Source organism: Lissotriton vulgaris, chromosome 7 (genome assembly GCF_964263255.1).
Source record: "Lissotriton vulgaris chromosome 7, aLisVul1.2, whole genome shotgun sequence".
NCBI classification, from domain to species: domain Eukaryota; kingdom Metazoa; phylum Chordata; class Amphibia; order Caudata; family Salamandridae; genus Lissotriton; species Lissotriton vulgaris.
In genome coordinates this window covers 556,532,181-556,547,779 of record NC_141695.1, presented here as the reverse complement: position 1 = coordinate 556,547,779, position 15,599 = coordinate 556,532,181, and positions in this window count along the sequence as shown.

Genomic DNA, 15,599 nt, shown 5'->3' with positions numbered 1-15,599 from the left:
AAGCGACCCCTTGGGCAATGGGCGCTTCCAGGTGGGCAGCCAAATAATTTTCAATTTTCTGCCCCCCCCTGGGGGCAAATCGGCCCGTTTTTTCGGCCGTTTTGCCCCCAGGGGGGCAGAAATTTCCCACTAGCACCAGGGTTGTTTTGTGAAGCCAAGATGGCGGCAATGGCTTTTGTTTACGTTTTTCTGTCCCCCCCTGGGGGCACATCGGCCCGTTTTTTTGCCGTTTTGCCCCCAGGGGGGACAGAAAATGCCCACTAGCACCAGGGATTTTGTTTTTAGCTTTTAGGAAGCGACCCCTTGGGCAAAGGTCACTTCCAGGTGGCCTCATATTTAACTTTTTGTTTTTCTGCCCCCCCTGGGGGCAAATCGGCCTGTTTTTCGGCCGTTTTGCCCCCAGGGGGGGCAGAAATTTCCCACTAGCACCAGGGTTTTTTGTTGGGGCAATGTGTTTGTTTTGGGAAGCGACCCCTTGGGTAAGGGTCGCTTCCAGGTGGCCATGATGGTTTTTTTGTTTTTCTGTCCACCCTGGGGGCAAATCGGCCCATTTTTTTGCCGTTTTGCACCCAGGGGGGGGGGCAGAAAATGCCCACTAGCACCAGGGATTTAAAATTTTGTTTTTAGGTAGCGACCCCTTGGGCAAGGAGTAGTGCTTGGCTGGCGGTGTGTGCGGAGTGGCGCTTGGCTTGCAGTGTGCGTGGAGTGGTGTTTGGCTGGCGGTACGTGTGGAGTGGCGCTTGGCTGGATGTGCGTGCAGTGGTACTTGGCTGTCTGTGCACGGAGTGGTGTTTGGCTGGTGGTGTGTGTGGAGTGGTGTTTGGCTGGCGGTGTGTGTGGAGTGGTACTTGGCTGGATGTGTGCGTGGAGCGGTGTTTGGCTGGTGGTGAGTGGCGCTTGGCTTGCGGTGTGCGTGGAGTGGTGCTTGGCTGGCGGTGTGTGTGGAGTGGTACTTGGCTGTCGGTGTGCGCTGAGTGGTTTTTGGCTGGCGGTGTGCGTGGAGGGGTACTTGGCTATCTATGCACGGAGTGGTGTTTGGCTGGTGGTGTGTGGCGCTTGGCTTGCGGTGTGCGTGGAGTGGTGCTTGGCTGGCGGTGTGCGTGCAGTGGTACTTGGCTGTCTGTGCACGGAGTGGTGTTTGGCTGGTGGTGTGTGTGGAGTGGTGTTTGGCTGGCGGTGTGTGTGGAGTCGTACTTGGCTGGATGTGTGCGTGGAGCGGTGTTTGGCTGGTGGTGAGTGGCGCTTGGCTTGCAGTGTGCGTGGAGTGGTGCTTGGCTGGCGGTGTGTGTGGAGTGGTACTTGGCTGTCGGTGTGCGCTGAGTGCTTTTTGGCTGGCGGTGTGCGTGGAGGGGTACTTGGCTATCTATGCACAGAGTGGTGCTTGGCTGACAGTGTGTGTGGAGTGGTACTTGGCTGTCTGTGCACAGAGTGGTGTTTGGCTGGTGGTGTGTGGCGCTTGGCTTGCGGTGTGCGTGGTGTGGTGCTTGGCTGGGGTTGTGCGTGCAGTGGTACTTGGCTGTCTGTGCACGGAGTGGTGTTTGGCTGGTGGTGTGTGTGGAGTGGTGTTTGGCTGGCGGTGTGTGTGGAGTGGTACTTGGCTGGATGTGTGCGTGGAGCGGTGTTTGGCTGGTGGTGAGTGGCGCTTGGCTTGCGGTGTGCGTGGAGTGGTGCTTGGCTGGTGGTGTGTGTGGAGTGGTACTTGGCTGTCGGTGTGCGCTGAGTGGTTTTTGGCTGGCGGTGTACGTGGAGGGGTACTTGGCTATCTATGCACAGAGTGGTGCTTGGCTGGCAGTGTGTGTGGAGTGGTACTTGGCTGTCTGTGCACGGAGTGGTTTTTGGCTGGTGGTGTGTGGCGCTTGGCTTGCGGTGTGCGTGGAGTGGTGCTTGGCTGGCGGTGTGCGTGCAGTGGTACTTGGCTGTCGGTGTGCGCTGAGTGGTGTTTGGCTGGCAGTGTGCGTGGAGGGGTACTTGGCTATCTATGCACGCAGTGGTGCTTGGCTGGCGGTGTGTGTGGAGTGGCGCTTGGCTGGTGGTGTGTGTGGAGTGGTCATTTGCTGTCTGTGCACTTTACGCAGTCCATCTTTTTCTGTAGTTGCTGTGTCAGATATGTGGGCGTGTGAAAGTGATGGGCCCTTGAATGGCGCTGGCGGTGTAAATGTTTTGTATGTGTCACACGTACAAAAGGTATATGAATGTCCTTACTGCCCCTGTGTGATGGGGGTACTGTTAGGAGCAAAAGACTGACTGGCAAAGGGGTCTGGCAGTAAAAAAAAATTCAAAAAATTAACCAGTGTCTTGATGTTAAACCTCATCTAATCCCAATTGGTCTAAGCCCTATTTGGTGGCCCATCTTGCCGAATTTAAATTTGGGGGGCAAGTTTGTGTGTTGTTTTTTGAATTGTTATATTGTTTGTGAAATGTGGTAGTTATTTTTTTTTCTTCTCTATTTTTGTCTTGTTTCAGGCTTTTGCTGTTTGGATTATTGTAGGTTGCGTGTCTGTTTGCAGCTTGTGTAGTTGCTTGTGCTTGGTAAGTGAATGTATTTTGTACTACTTTCCCTTGATGTTTGTCTTATTGAAAAAGGTTGTACTTCTACCAGTTTGTGTGGCTCTGTTTTTTTTTGTTTTCAGTATTAGTGCTTGATGTGCACTTTGTTTTCTAATCTGTCATTTCTTTTTTTCTTTCTAGTGGGATATCATTTCTTTTTGCTGTGTCTCAACAGAGTAGGTGCTGGTGAGTGTAGCTATATTTGGCTAGAGTGAAATTGTTTTGGATTGTATTTATCTGTTTGTGAAAGCCTTACCTTGTTTACTTCTTACTTTGCACAGTGTAGGTTGTTGTTCACTTGTGTGTGCAGTCTTCTTGCTTTTGAAGGATAATGGCTAGTCGCAGGATTACTGCTCAGCAGGTTCTTGGTTTGCTTTTTGAGTCTTCCTCTGACCATGGTTCAGAGTCTGACTCCGATTTGGACTCCCAGGTGGGGGCAGAAGATTCAGGCAGTGAGTTTTCTCTTCGCATGGTATCATCATCGGAAGATGAATCTTCTTCTAGTGCTGATGAAGGGCCTATGTTAGAGGAGGATATTGTGATGCCGGTAGTGGGCCAAGAGGCATCTGTGCTGCTGCCTAGGGCCGCAAGGTTTCCTTTCTTTTTACGTCGGCAAGAGGTAAGTGGGCTGGAGCCTGCGCCCAAAAGGCTTCACATTGATGTGGTGCGCAAAGAGGCATCTGGTGCTTTTCGTCTTCCTGCTGGTGTAGTGCAGCAAAAGGCATCTGTGGCTGTTAGGCTTCCCGGTGGTGTAGTGCAGCAAGTAGCATCTCAGGCTGCTGGGCTTCCCGTTGGTGTAGTGCATGAAGAGCCCTCTGGGGATGCTATGTCTTCTGTTGGTGTTGTGCAGCCTGAAGTGTCTGTGGCAGTTAGGCTTCCCATTGGTGTAGAGGGGCAAGAGGCATCTGGGTCTGCTTGGTTTCCCGGTGGTGTAGTGCAGCAAGAAGCATCTCAGGCTGCTGGGCTTCCCGTTGTTGTAGTGCAGGAAGAGCCCTCTGGGGATGCTATGTCTTCTGTTGATGTTGTGCAGCCAGAAGTATCTGTGGCTGTTAGGCCTCCCGTTGGTGAACAGCAGCAAGATGTTTCGGTGCTGCAGGCTGGGGCGGCTGCTCCCCCCGTTGATATGGATGGCCTCTGGCTTCCCCCTGGCATGGTGCAGCCGGCATTGCCAGAGTTCACTGGTGTTCCTGGGTGTAGAGTGAATACTGAGAATTTTCTGCCAATACATTTTTTTGAGTTGTTTTTTGACAATGTGTTTTTGCAAGAGATTGTTGATCAAACCAATTTGTATGCCGAACAATATTTGAGGGCCAACAGTGCCAGCCTTAAGCCCCATTCTAGAGCAATCCGGTGGACTCCCACAAATGTTGAAGAGTTGAAAAAGTTTTTGGGATTAACTTTTTTGATGGGCTTGCTAAGGAAGCCATCAATTACTTCATATTGGTCCACTAGTCCCTTGATGGCAACAGCTATATTTCCAGCAATCATAAGTCGTGATCGGTATACGCTTCTTCTTCGGATGTTGCATTTTGTTGATAATAGTTTAGCGTTGTCACGCGATCACCCTGATTGTGACCGTTTGTTTAAAATTCGACCTGTCCTGGATCACTTTGTTGATCGTTTTTCTGAGATCTTTGTCCCTGGTAAAGAAATTGCAGTGGATGAGTCTTTGCTGTTGTTCAAGGGCCGCTTGGTTTTTAGGCAATACATTCCTAGTAAGAGGGCACGCTATGGAATCAAACTGTATATGCTGTGTGACAGTGAGACTGGATATGTCTACAATTTCAGGGTGTACACTGGTAAGGAGTCCAGCATTAACCCTCCTGGTTGTCCTTCTACTTTTGGAGTGACTGAGAAAATTGTGTGGGAACTAGGTAGAGGATTATTTTACAAAGGCCATCATTTATATGTAGATAACTTCTACACTGGTGTGCGGTTGTTCAAGGAGTTGGGCAAAGTGGGCACTGTTGCTTGTGGCACAATGCGCAGTAACCGTAAAAGTTTCCCAAAGGAACTTGTTTGCAAAAGGCTTGTGCGGGGACAGTCTACGGCTTTGCGATGTGGGGAGCTTCTAGCTGTGAAGTTTTCAGACAAGAGAGATGTGTACATGCTGACTACTATCCACAATGAAAGAACAGAACCTGTGCCTGTTTGGGGTCAGGGTGCTGAAGTGCGCAAACCTGTGTGCATTTTAGATTACAATAAGTTCATGGGAGGTGTTGACAGAGTAGATCAGAGGTTGGAACCTTATGCTGTTCTTCGAAAGGCTTACGTTTGGTACAAGAAGTTGGCTATCCATCTGTTCCACTTGGCAATTTTTAATGCTTTTGTTGTGTATCAGAAGTCTTGTCCTCAGAATAAGATGCCTTTTGTTAAGTTTCAGGAGTCTATAATAGGCAGGCTTGTACTTTTGGAGCAGGCAAGTGTTCCTAGATTTAGAGTGGTGGAGGAAGTGGCTAGATTGAAAGATCGCCACTTTCCTGAATCTATTCCTTCCACTCCCGCAAGAGACTTTCCGACTAGAAGATGCAGAGTCTGTTGGCGAAGAGGCGTGCGGAAGGAGTCTCGTTTATACTGTCCTGACTGTCCTTCTAAGCCTGCATTGTGTCTGTCAGCTTGTTTTAAATTGTACCACACGCAAAAGAAGTTTTGGGAGTTTTAATGAGCTCTAAATTGAATTGCCTGGTCTGCATTCTGTATGAAATTTTTAGTTTGTTTCAAGGATTGGCATTAGTGCAAAGTGTTTAGTTTTAAGAATTTGTGTTAGCTGTTTTGTAGGTATTTCCATTTGTTTAGTGTTTTTTTCAAAAAAAGAATTCTCAATGTGTTTGTGGTGTGTGCCGGCTGGTGCTTGGCTGGCGGTGTGTGTGGAGTTGCGCTTTGCTGGTGGTGTGCATGGAGTGGTACTTGGCTGTTGGTGCACGGAGTGGTGCTTGGCTGGCGGTGTGTGTGGAGTGGCTCTTGGTTGGTGGTGTTCGTGGAGTGGTACTTGGCTGTCTGTGCATGGAGTGGTGCTTGGCTGGTGGTGTGTGTGGAGTGGTGCTTGGCTGGTGGTGTGCGTGGAGTGGTGCTTGGCTGTCTGTGCATGGAGTTGGGTTTGGCTGGTGGAGTGTGTGGATTGGTGTATGGCTGGTGGTGTGTGTGGAGTGGTACTTGGCTGGATGGTGTGCGTGGAGTGGTGCTTAGCTGTTTGCATGGAGTGGTGCTTGGCTGTCTGTGCATGGAGTGGTGTTTGGCTGGTGGTGTGTGTGGAGTGGTGCTTGGCTGGTGGTGTGCGTGGAGTGGTGCTTGGCTGTCTGTGCATGGAGTTGGGTTTGGCTGGTGGAGTGTGTGGTTTGGTGTATGGCTGGTGGTGTGTGTGGAGTGGTACTTGGCTGGATGGTGTGCGTGGAGTGGTGCTTAGCTGTTTGCATGGAGTGGTGCTTGGCTGGCGGTGTGTGTGGAGTGGCGCTTGGCTGGTGGTGTGTGTGGAGTGGTACTTGGCTGGTGGTGTGTGTGGAGTGGTTCTTGGCTGTCTGTGCACGGAGTTGTGCTTGGCTGTCGTTGTGTGCTGAGTGGGGTTTGGCTGGCGGTGTGCATGGTCTGGTGCTTGGATGGTGGTGTGGGTGGACTGGCGCTTGGCTGGTAGTGTGTGAGTAGTTACTTTCTGTTGGTCACTACACACACTGCTAGTTGAGTGACACTCCACGCAGTCCATCATTTTGTGTAGTTGCAGTGTCAGAAATGTGGGCGTGTGAAAGTGATGGGCCCTTGAATGGCGCTGTCTGCTGGTGTGAGTGTTGAAATGTGATGGGTCCGCGGCTGGCGGTGTGACTGTTTTGTATGTGTCACACGTACGAAAGGTGTATGAATGGCCTGTAAAGATGTTGGTGCCTTGACGTGGCTTTACAGCTCACGAGCTGTGAGTCAGTGGTTCAGTTTATCATACTTTCAATTATACGCAGTGTATTTCATTTTTTTGAAATTACTTGCGAATACAATTGTATGTACTGAATCATCACTCACCCTCGTGCCAAATCCAACCAGAATGTGTGTGTGCTTGCGGATTAGATGGCTGTGCAGTAATGTTTGTCTTTTATCTCTTTCTGAAGTAGGGTGTACCTTGTCTCTTATTGTGATTGTTGTAGTGTGTTGCTGTTCTTTCTGGATGGTGTCAGTGGTCTGGTTTGTATCAGGTATGAAAGGCGCGTGAATGGCCTGTAAAATGGTTGGTGCCTTGTCGTGGCTTTACAGCTCACGAGTTGCGAGTCACTGGTTCGGTTTTTATGCATTTATTTATTGACAGTGCATTTCATTTTTTGAAATATCTTGTTAATAAAATTTTATGTACTGAACCATCACTTGCCCTTGTGCCAAATCCAACCTGTATGTGTGTGTCTTTCAGGAATAGTTAGCCGTGCCTTGAATGTTTGACTTTTGAGTAACTCTGTTACGGTGAACATTATAGCTATAAATAACTTACTAAATTTAGTTATTATTGTTAAACCATGGAAGTATATGGTCATATCTTTCTGGTGAATTCTATTGTGGATTTTTATCCAGAATCTCCTGCAAACTTGAAATTGTCTGTCACAATTTCCTTGAATCACACGCTCTCAAATTGAAAACTTAATTCTCCACTGTACGATTTGGACCGTTTCCTGTTGCTGCCACTATGCCTACCCACGGAAGTGAGGTACCATTTTTATCGGGAGACCTGGGGGAACGCTGGGTGGGAGGAAATTTGTGTGAGCCCAGTGATGCCACGCTTTCCCATGCAAAAAAGTGTGAAAAAAATATTTTTTTTTTTTAGCTAAAATTGAGGGTTGCAAGGGATTCTGGGTAAAGGAACGTTGGAGGATCCACGCAAACCATACCTCCTTGGAAGCCCCCGGGTGTCTACTTTTCAGAAATGTATGGGTTTGGTAGGTTTCCCTAGATGGCCGTCTAGCACGGGGCCAAAAACCCAGGTAACCCCTCTTGCAAAAGCTGGTTGTATTGAATGTCAATACCGCCTGCTTTTGCAAGAGGGGTTACCTGGGTTTTTGGCCCCGTGCGAGACGGCCATGTCGGGAAACCTACCAAACCCACACCTTTCTGAAAAGTAGACACCCGGGGGCTTCCAAGGAGGTATGGCTTGCGTGGATCCTCCAACGTTCCTTTACCCAGAATCCCTTGCAAACCTTGCCATACCTCCCTGGACTCCCCCGGGGGTCTACTTTTCAGAACTGTTTGGGTTTTGTACTTTCCAAAGAATACCACCGAGCCCCGGGCCAAAAACTCAGGTGCCCCCCCCCCCCAAAATCAAGGTTGTTTTGCAATTTGGTATTGTAAATTCACCACCGTACAATTTGAACCATTTCCTTTCGCAGCCACTATGCCTACCCACGCAAGTGAGGTACCATTTTTATCGGGAGACCTGGGGGAACGCTGGGTGGGAGGAAATTTCTGCGAGACGGCCATGTCGGGAAACCTACCAAACCCACACATTTCTGAAAAGTAGACACCCGGAGGCTTCCAAGGAGGTATGGCTTGCGTGGATCCTCCAACGGTCCTTTACCCAGAATCCCTTGCAAACCTCAATTTTTGATGGAAAAATCAGTTTTTACACACTTTTTTTGTGTGGGAAAGCGTGGCGTCACTGGGCTCACACAAATTTCCTCCCACCCAGCGTTCCCCCAGGTCTCCCGATAAAAATGGTACCTCACTTGCGTGGGTAGGCATAGTGGCTGCAACAGGAAAAGGTCCAAATCGTACGGTGGAGACATTACAATAACCAATAGCAAGATTACCTTCTTTTTTTTGGGGGGGGGGGACTGAGTTTTTGGACCGGGGCTCGGCGGGCATCTTTGGAAACTACCAAACCCAAACAGTTCTGAAAACTAGACACCCGGGGGAGTCCAGGGAGGTATGGCATGCGTGGGTCCCCCAATGTTTTCCTACCCAGAAATCCCTGCAAACCACAAATTTAGGTTAAAAAAACAGTTTTCCATACATTTTTGCGTGGGATCGCCGTGTCGGCACAAATGTCCTACCACCCTGCGTTCCCCTTGTTCTCCCGAGTAAAATGATACCTCACTTGTGTGGGTGGGCCAAAGGCCTGTGACTAAGGCAGGGGGGCTTAATTTGTTACACTGAAATACTACTTTTTTCAACATTCGTTTTTGGCCTGTTCTGCTTTGGGGCACCCACACAAGTGAGGTATCCTTTTACTCGGGAGAACAAGGGGAGCGCTGGGTGGTAGGACATTTTTGCCGGCACGGTGATTCCACGCAAAAAAGTTTGAAAAAGTGAATATTTTACCTAATTTTAAGGTTTGCAAGGTGTTCTGGGTAGGAAAACGTTCGGGGACCCACGCATGCCATACCTCCCTGGACTCCCCCGGGGGTCTACTTTTCAGAACTGTTTGGGTTTTGTACTATCCAAAGAATACCACCGAGCCCCAGGCCAAAAACTCAGGTGCCCCCCCCCCCCAAAATCAAGGTTGTTTTGCAATTTGGTATTGTAAATTCACCACCGTACAATTTGAACCATTTCCTTTCGCAGCCACTATGCCTACCCACGCAAGTGAGGTACCATTTTTATCGGGAGACCTGGGGAAACGCTGGGTGGGTGGAAATTTCTAGATCCACGCAGATTCCGGAACTTTCCACCACAGAAATGTGAGGAAAATGCGTTTTTTTTTCCAATTTCTTAGCTTTGCAAGGGATTCTGGGTAAGAGAACCTGGGGGTAGGCAGTCGAGTGACCCCATCCTGAATTCCCCTGGGTGTCTACTTTTCAAAAATATATAGGTTTGCTAGGTTTCCCTAGGTGCCGGCAGAGCTAGGGTTCAAAAACAAAAGGTAGTCTCTTTGCCCCAAAAGTGCACAATTTCACAGAAAAATTGAGTTGTGACCAAGTTGCGTTTTGCACTGTTTCCTGTCGCAGCCACTATGCCTACCCACGCAAATGAGATACCATTTTTCTCGGTAGACCTGGGGAAACGCTGGGTGGGTGGAAATTTGTTGATCCACGCAGATTCCGGAACTTTCCACCACAGAAATGTGAGGAAAATGCGTTTTTATTTCCAATTTCTTAGCTTTGCAAGGGATTCTGGGTAAGAGAACCTGGGGGTAGGCAGTCGAGTGACCCCATCCTGAATTCCCCTGGGTATCTACTTTTCAAAAATATATAGGTTTGCTAGGTTTCCCTAGGTGCCGGCAGAGCTAGGGTTCAAAAACAAAAGGTAGTCTCTTTGCCCCTAAAGTGCACAATTTCACTGAAAAATTGAGTTGTGACCACGTTGCGTTTTGCACTGTTTCCTGTCGCAGCCACTATGCCTACCCACGCAAATGAGATACCATTTTTCTCCGGAGACCTGGGGGAACGCTGGGTGGGTGGAAATTTGTTGATCCACGCAGATTCCAGAACTTTCCACCACAGAAATGTGAGGAAAATGCGTTTTTTTTTCCAATTTCTTAGCTTTGCAAGGGATTCTGGGTAAGAGAACCTGGGGGTAGGCAGTCGAGTGACCCCATCCTGAATTCCCCTGGGTATCTACTTTTCAAAAATATATAGGTTTGCTAGGTTTCCCTAGGTGCCGGCAGAGCTAGGGTTCAAAAACGAAAGGTAGTCTCTTTGCCCCAAAAGTGCACAATTTCACTGAAAAATTGAGTTGTGACCACGTTGCGTTTTGCACTGTTTCCTGTCGCAGCCACTATGCCTACCCACGCAAATGAGATACCATTTTTCTCGGGAGACCTGGGGGAACGCTGGGTGGGTGGAAATTTGTTGATCCACGCAGATTCCAGAACTTTCCACCACAGAAATGTGAGGAAAATGCGTTTTTTTTTCCAATTTCTTAGCTTTGCAAGGGATTCTGGGTAAGAGAACCTGGGGGTAGGCAGTCGAGTGACCCCATCCTGAATTCCCCTGGGTGTCTACTTTTCAAAAATATATAGGTTTGCTAGGTTTCCCTAGGTGCCGGCAGAGCTAGGGTTCAAAAACAAAAGGTAGTCTCTTTGCCCCAAAAGTGCACAATTTCACTGAAAAATTGAGTTGTGACCACGTTGCGTTTTGCACTGTTTCCTGTCGCAGCCACTATGCCTACCCACGCAAATGAGATACCATTTTTCTCGGTAGACCTGGGGAAACGCTGGGTGGGTGGAAATTTGTTGATCCACGCAGATTCCGGAACTTTCCACCACAGAAATGTGAGGAAAATGCGTTTTTATTTCCAATTTCTTAGCTTTGCAAGGGATTCTGGGTAAGAGAACCTGGGGGTAGGCAGTCGAGTGACCCCATCCTGAATTCCCCTGGGTATCTACTTTTCAAAAATATATAGGTTTGCTAGGTTTCCCTAGGTGCCGGCAGAGCTAGGGTTCAAAAACAAAAGGTAGTCTCTTTGCCCCTAAAGTGCACAATTTCACTGAAAAATTGAGTTGTGACCACGTTGCGTTTTGCACTGTTTCCTGTCGCAGCCACTATGCCTACCCACGCAAATGAGATACCATTTTTCTCCGGAGACCTGGGGGAACGCTGGGTGGGTGGAAATTTGTTGATCCACGCAGATTCCAGAACTTTCCACCACAGAAATGTGAGGAAAATGCGTTTTTTTTTCCAATTTCTTAGCTTTGCAAGGGATTCTGGGTAAGAGAACCTGGGGGTAGGCAGTCGAGTGACCCCATCCTGAATTCCCCTGGGTATTTACTTTTCAAAAATATATAGGTTTGCTAGGTTTCCCTAGGTGCCGGCAGAGCTAGGGTTCAAAAACGAAAGGTAGTCTCTTTGCCCCAAAAGTGCACAATTTCACTGAAAAATTGAGTTGTGACCACGTTGCGTTTTGCACTGTTTCCTGTCGCAGCCACTATGCCTACCCACGCAAATGAGATACCATTTTTCTCGGGAGACCTGGGGGAACGCTGGGTGGGTGGAAATTTGTTGATCCACGCAGATTCCAGAACTTTCCACCACAGAAATGTGAGGAAAATGCGTTTTTTTTTCCAATTTCTTAGCTTTGCAAGGGATTCTGGGTAAGAGAACCTGGGGGTAGGCAGTCGAGTGACCCCATCCTGAATTCCCCTGGGTGTCTACTTTTCAAAAATATATAGGTTTGCTAGGTTTCCCTAGGTGCCGGCAGAGCTAGGGTTCAAAAACAAAAGGTAGTCTCTTTGCCCCAAAAGTGCACAATTTCACTGAAAAATTGAGTTGTGACCACGTTGCGTTTTGCACTGTTTCCTGTCGCAGCCACTATGCCTACCCACGCAAATGAGATACCATTTTTCTCGGGAGACCTGGGGGAACACTGGGTGGGTGGAAATTTGTTGATCCACGCAGATTCCGGTACTTTCCACCACAGAAATGTGAGGAAAATGCGTTTTTTTTCCAATTTCTTAGCTTTGCAAGGGATTCTGGGTAAGAGAACCTGGGGGTAGGCAGTCGAGTGACCCCATCCTGAATTCCCCTGGGTGTCTACTTTTCAAAAATATATAGGTTTGCTACGTTTCCCTAGGTGCCGGCAGAGCTAGGGTTCGAAAACAAAAGGTAGTCTCTTTGCCCCAAAAGTGCACAATTTCACTGAAAAATTGAGTTGTGACCACGTTGCGTTTTGCACTGTTTCCTGTCGCAGCCACTATGCCTACCCACGCAAATGAGATACCATTTTTCTCGGGAGACGTGGGGGAACGCTGGGTGGGTGGAAATTTGTTGATCCACGCAGATTCCGGAACTTTCCACCACAGAAATGTGAGGAAAATGCGTTTTTTTTTCCAATTTCTTAGCTTTGCAAGGGATTCTGGGTAAGAGAACCTGGGGGTAGGCAGTCGAGTGACCCCATCCTGAATTCCCCTGGGTGTCTACTTTTCAAAAATATATAGGTTTGCTAGGTTTCCCTAGGTGCCGGCAGAGCTAGGGTTCAAAAACAAAAGGTAGTCTCTTTGCCCCAAAAGTGCACAATTTCACTGAAAAATTGAGTTGTGACCACGTTGCGTTTTGCACTGTTTCCTGTCGCAGCCACTATGCCTACCCACGCAAATGAGATACCATTTTTCTCGGGAGACCTGGGGGAACGCTGGGTGGGTGGAAATTTGTTGATCCACGCAGATTCCGGAACTTTCCACCACAGAAATGTGAGGAAAATGCGTTTTTTTTCCAATTTCTTAGCTTTGCAAGGGATTCTGGGTAAGAGAACCTGGGGGTAGGCAGTCGAGTGACCCCATCCTGAATTCCCCTGGGTGTCTACTTTTCAAAAATATATAGGTTTGCTAGGTTTCCCTAGGTGCCGGCAGAGCTAGGGTTCAAAAACAAAAGGTAGTCTCTTTGCCCCAAAAGTGCACAATTTCACTGAAAAATTGAGTTGTGACCACGTTGTGTTTTGCACTGTTTCCTGTCGCAGCCACTATGCCTACCCACGCAAATGAGATACCATTTTTCTCGGGAGACCTGGGGGAACGCTGGGTGGGTGGAAATTTGTTGATCCACGCAGATTCCGGAACTTTCCACCACAGAAATGTGAGGAAAATGTGTTTTTTTTCCAATTTCTTAGCTTTGCAAGGGATTCTGGGTAAGAGAACCTGGGGGTAGGCAGTCGAGTGACCCCATCCTGAATTCCCCTGGGTGTCTACTTTTCAAAAATATATAGGTTTGCTAGGTTTCCCTAGGTGCCGGCAGAGCTAGAGTTCGAAAACAAAAGGTAGTCTCTTTGCCCCAAAAGTGCACAATTTCACTGAAAAATTGAGTTGTGACCACGTTGGGTTTTGCACTGTTTCCTGTCGCAGCCACTATGCCTACCCACGCAAATGAGATACCATTTTTCTCGGGAGACGTGGGGGAATGCTGGGTGGGTGAAAATTTGTTGATCCACGCAGATTCCGGAACTTTCCACCACAGAAATGTGAGGAAAATGCGGTTTCTTTTCCAATTTCTTAGCTTTGCAAGGGATTCTGGGTAAGAGAACCTGGGGGTAGGCAGTCGAGTGACCCCATCCTGAATTTCCCTGGGTGTCTACTTTTCAAAAATATATAGGTTTGCTAGGTTTCCCTAGGTGCCGGCAGAGCTAGGGTTCAAAAACAAAAGGTAGTCTCTTTGCCCCAAAAGTGCACAATTGCACTGAAAAATTGAGTTGTGACCACGTTGCGTTTTGCACTGTTTCCTGTCGCAGCCACTATGCCTACCCACGCAAATGAGATACCATTTTTCTCGGGAGACCTGGGGGAACGCTGGGTGGGTGGAAATTTGTTGATCCACGCAGATTCCGGAACTTTCCACCACAGAAATGTGAGGAAAATGCGTTTTTTTTCCAATTTCTTAGCTTTGCAAGGGATTCTGGGTAAGAGAACCTGGGGGTAGGCAGTCGAGTGACCCCATCCTGAATTCCCCTGGGTATCTACTTTTCAAAAATATATAGGTTTGCTAGGTTTCCCTAGGTGCCGGCAGAGCTAGGGTTCAAAAACAAAAGGTAGTCTCTTTGCCCCAAAAGTGCACAATTTCACTGAAAAATTGAGTTGTGACCACGTTGCGTTTTGCACTGTTTCCTGTCGCAGCCACTATGCCTACCCACGCAAATGAGATACCATTTTTCTCGGGAGACCTGGGGGAACACTGGGTGGGTGGAAATTTGTTGATCCACGCAGATTCCGGTACTTTCCACCACAGAAATGTGAGGAAAATGCGTTTTTTTCCAATTTCTTAGCTTTGCAAGGGATTCTGGGTAAGAGAACCTGGGGGTAGGCAGTCGAGTGACCCCATCCTGAATTCCCCTGGGTGTCTACTTTTCAAAAATATATAGGTTTGCTACGTTTCCCTAGGTGCCGGCAGAGCTAGGGTTCGAAAACAAAAGGTAGTCTCTTTGCCCCAAAAGTGCACAATTTCACTGAAAAATTGAGTTGTGACCACGTTGCGTTTTGCACTGTTTCCTGTCGCAGCCACTATGCCTACCCACGCAAATGAGATACCATTTTTCTCGGGAGACGTGGGGGAACGCTGGGTGGGTGGAAATTTGTTGATCCACGCAGATTCCGGAACTTTCCACCACAGAAATGTGAGGAAAATGCGTTTTTTTTTCCAATTTCTTAGCTTTGCAAGGGATTCTGGGTAAGAGAACCTGGGGGTAGGCAGTCGAGTGACCCCATCCTGAATTCCCCTGGGTGTCTACTTTTCAAAAATATATAGGTTTGCTAGGTTTCCCTAGGTGCCGGCAGAGCTAGGGTTCAAAAACAAAAGGTAGTCTCTTTGCCCCAAAAGTGCACAATTTCACTGAAAAATTGAGTTGTGACCACGTTGCGTTTTGCACTGTTTCCTGTCGCAGCCACTATGCCTACCCACGCAAATGAGATACCATTTTTCTCGGGAGACCTGGGGGAACGCTGGGTGGGTGGAAATTTGTTGATCCACGCAGATTCCGGAACTTTCCACCACAGAAATGTGAGGAAAATGCGTTTTTTTTCCAATTTCTTAGCTTTGCAAGGGATTCTGGGTAAGAGAACCTGGGGGTAGGCAGTCGAGTGACCCCATCCTGAATTCCCCTGGGTGTCTACTTTTCAAAAATATATAGGTTTGCTAGGTTTCCCTAGGTGCCGGCAGAGCTAGGGTTCAAAAACAAAAGGTAGTCTCTTTGCCCCAAAAGTGCACAATTTCACTGAAAAATTGAGTTGTGACCACGTTGTGTTTTGCACTGTTTCCTGTCGCAGCCACTATGCCTACCCACGCAAATGAGATACCATTTTTCTCGGGAGACCTGGGGGAACGCTGGGTGGGTGGAAATTTGTTGATCCACGCAGATTCCGGAACTTTCCACCACAGAAATGTGAGGAAAATGTGTTTTTTTTCCAATTTCTTAGCTTTGCAAGGGATTCTGGGTAAGAGAACCTGGGGGTAGGCAGTCGAGTGACCCCATCCTGAATTCCCCTGGGTGTCTACTTTTCAAAAATATATAGGTTTGCTAGGTTTCCCTAGGTGCCGGCAGAGCTAGAGTTCGAAAACAAAAGGTAGTCTCTTTGCCCCAAAAGTGCACAATTTCACTGAAAAATTGAGTTGTGACCACGTTGGGTTTTGCACTGTTTCCTGTCGCAGCCACTATGCCTACCCACGCAAATG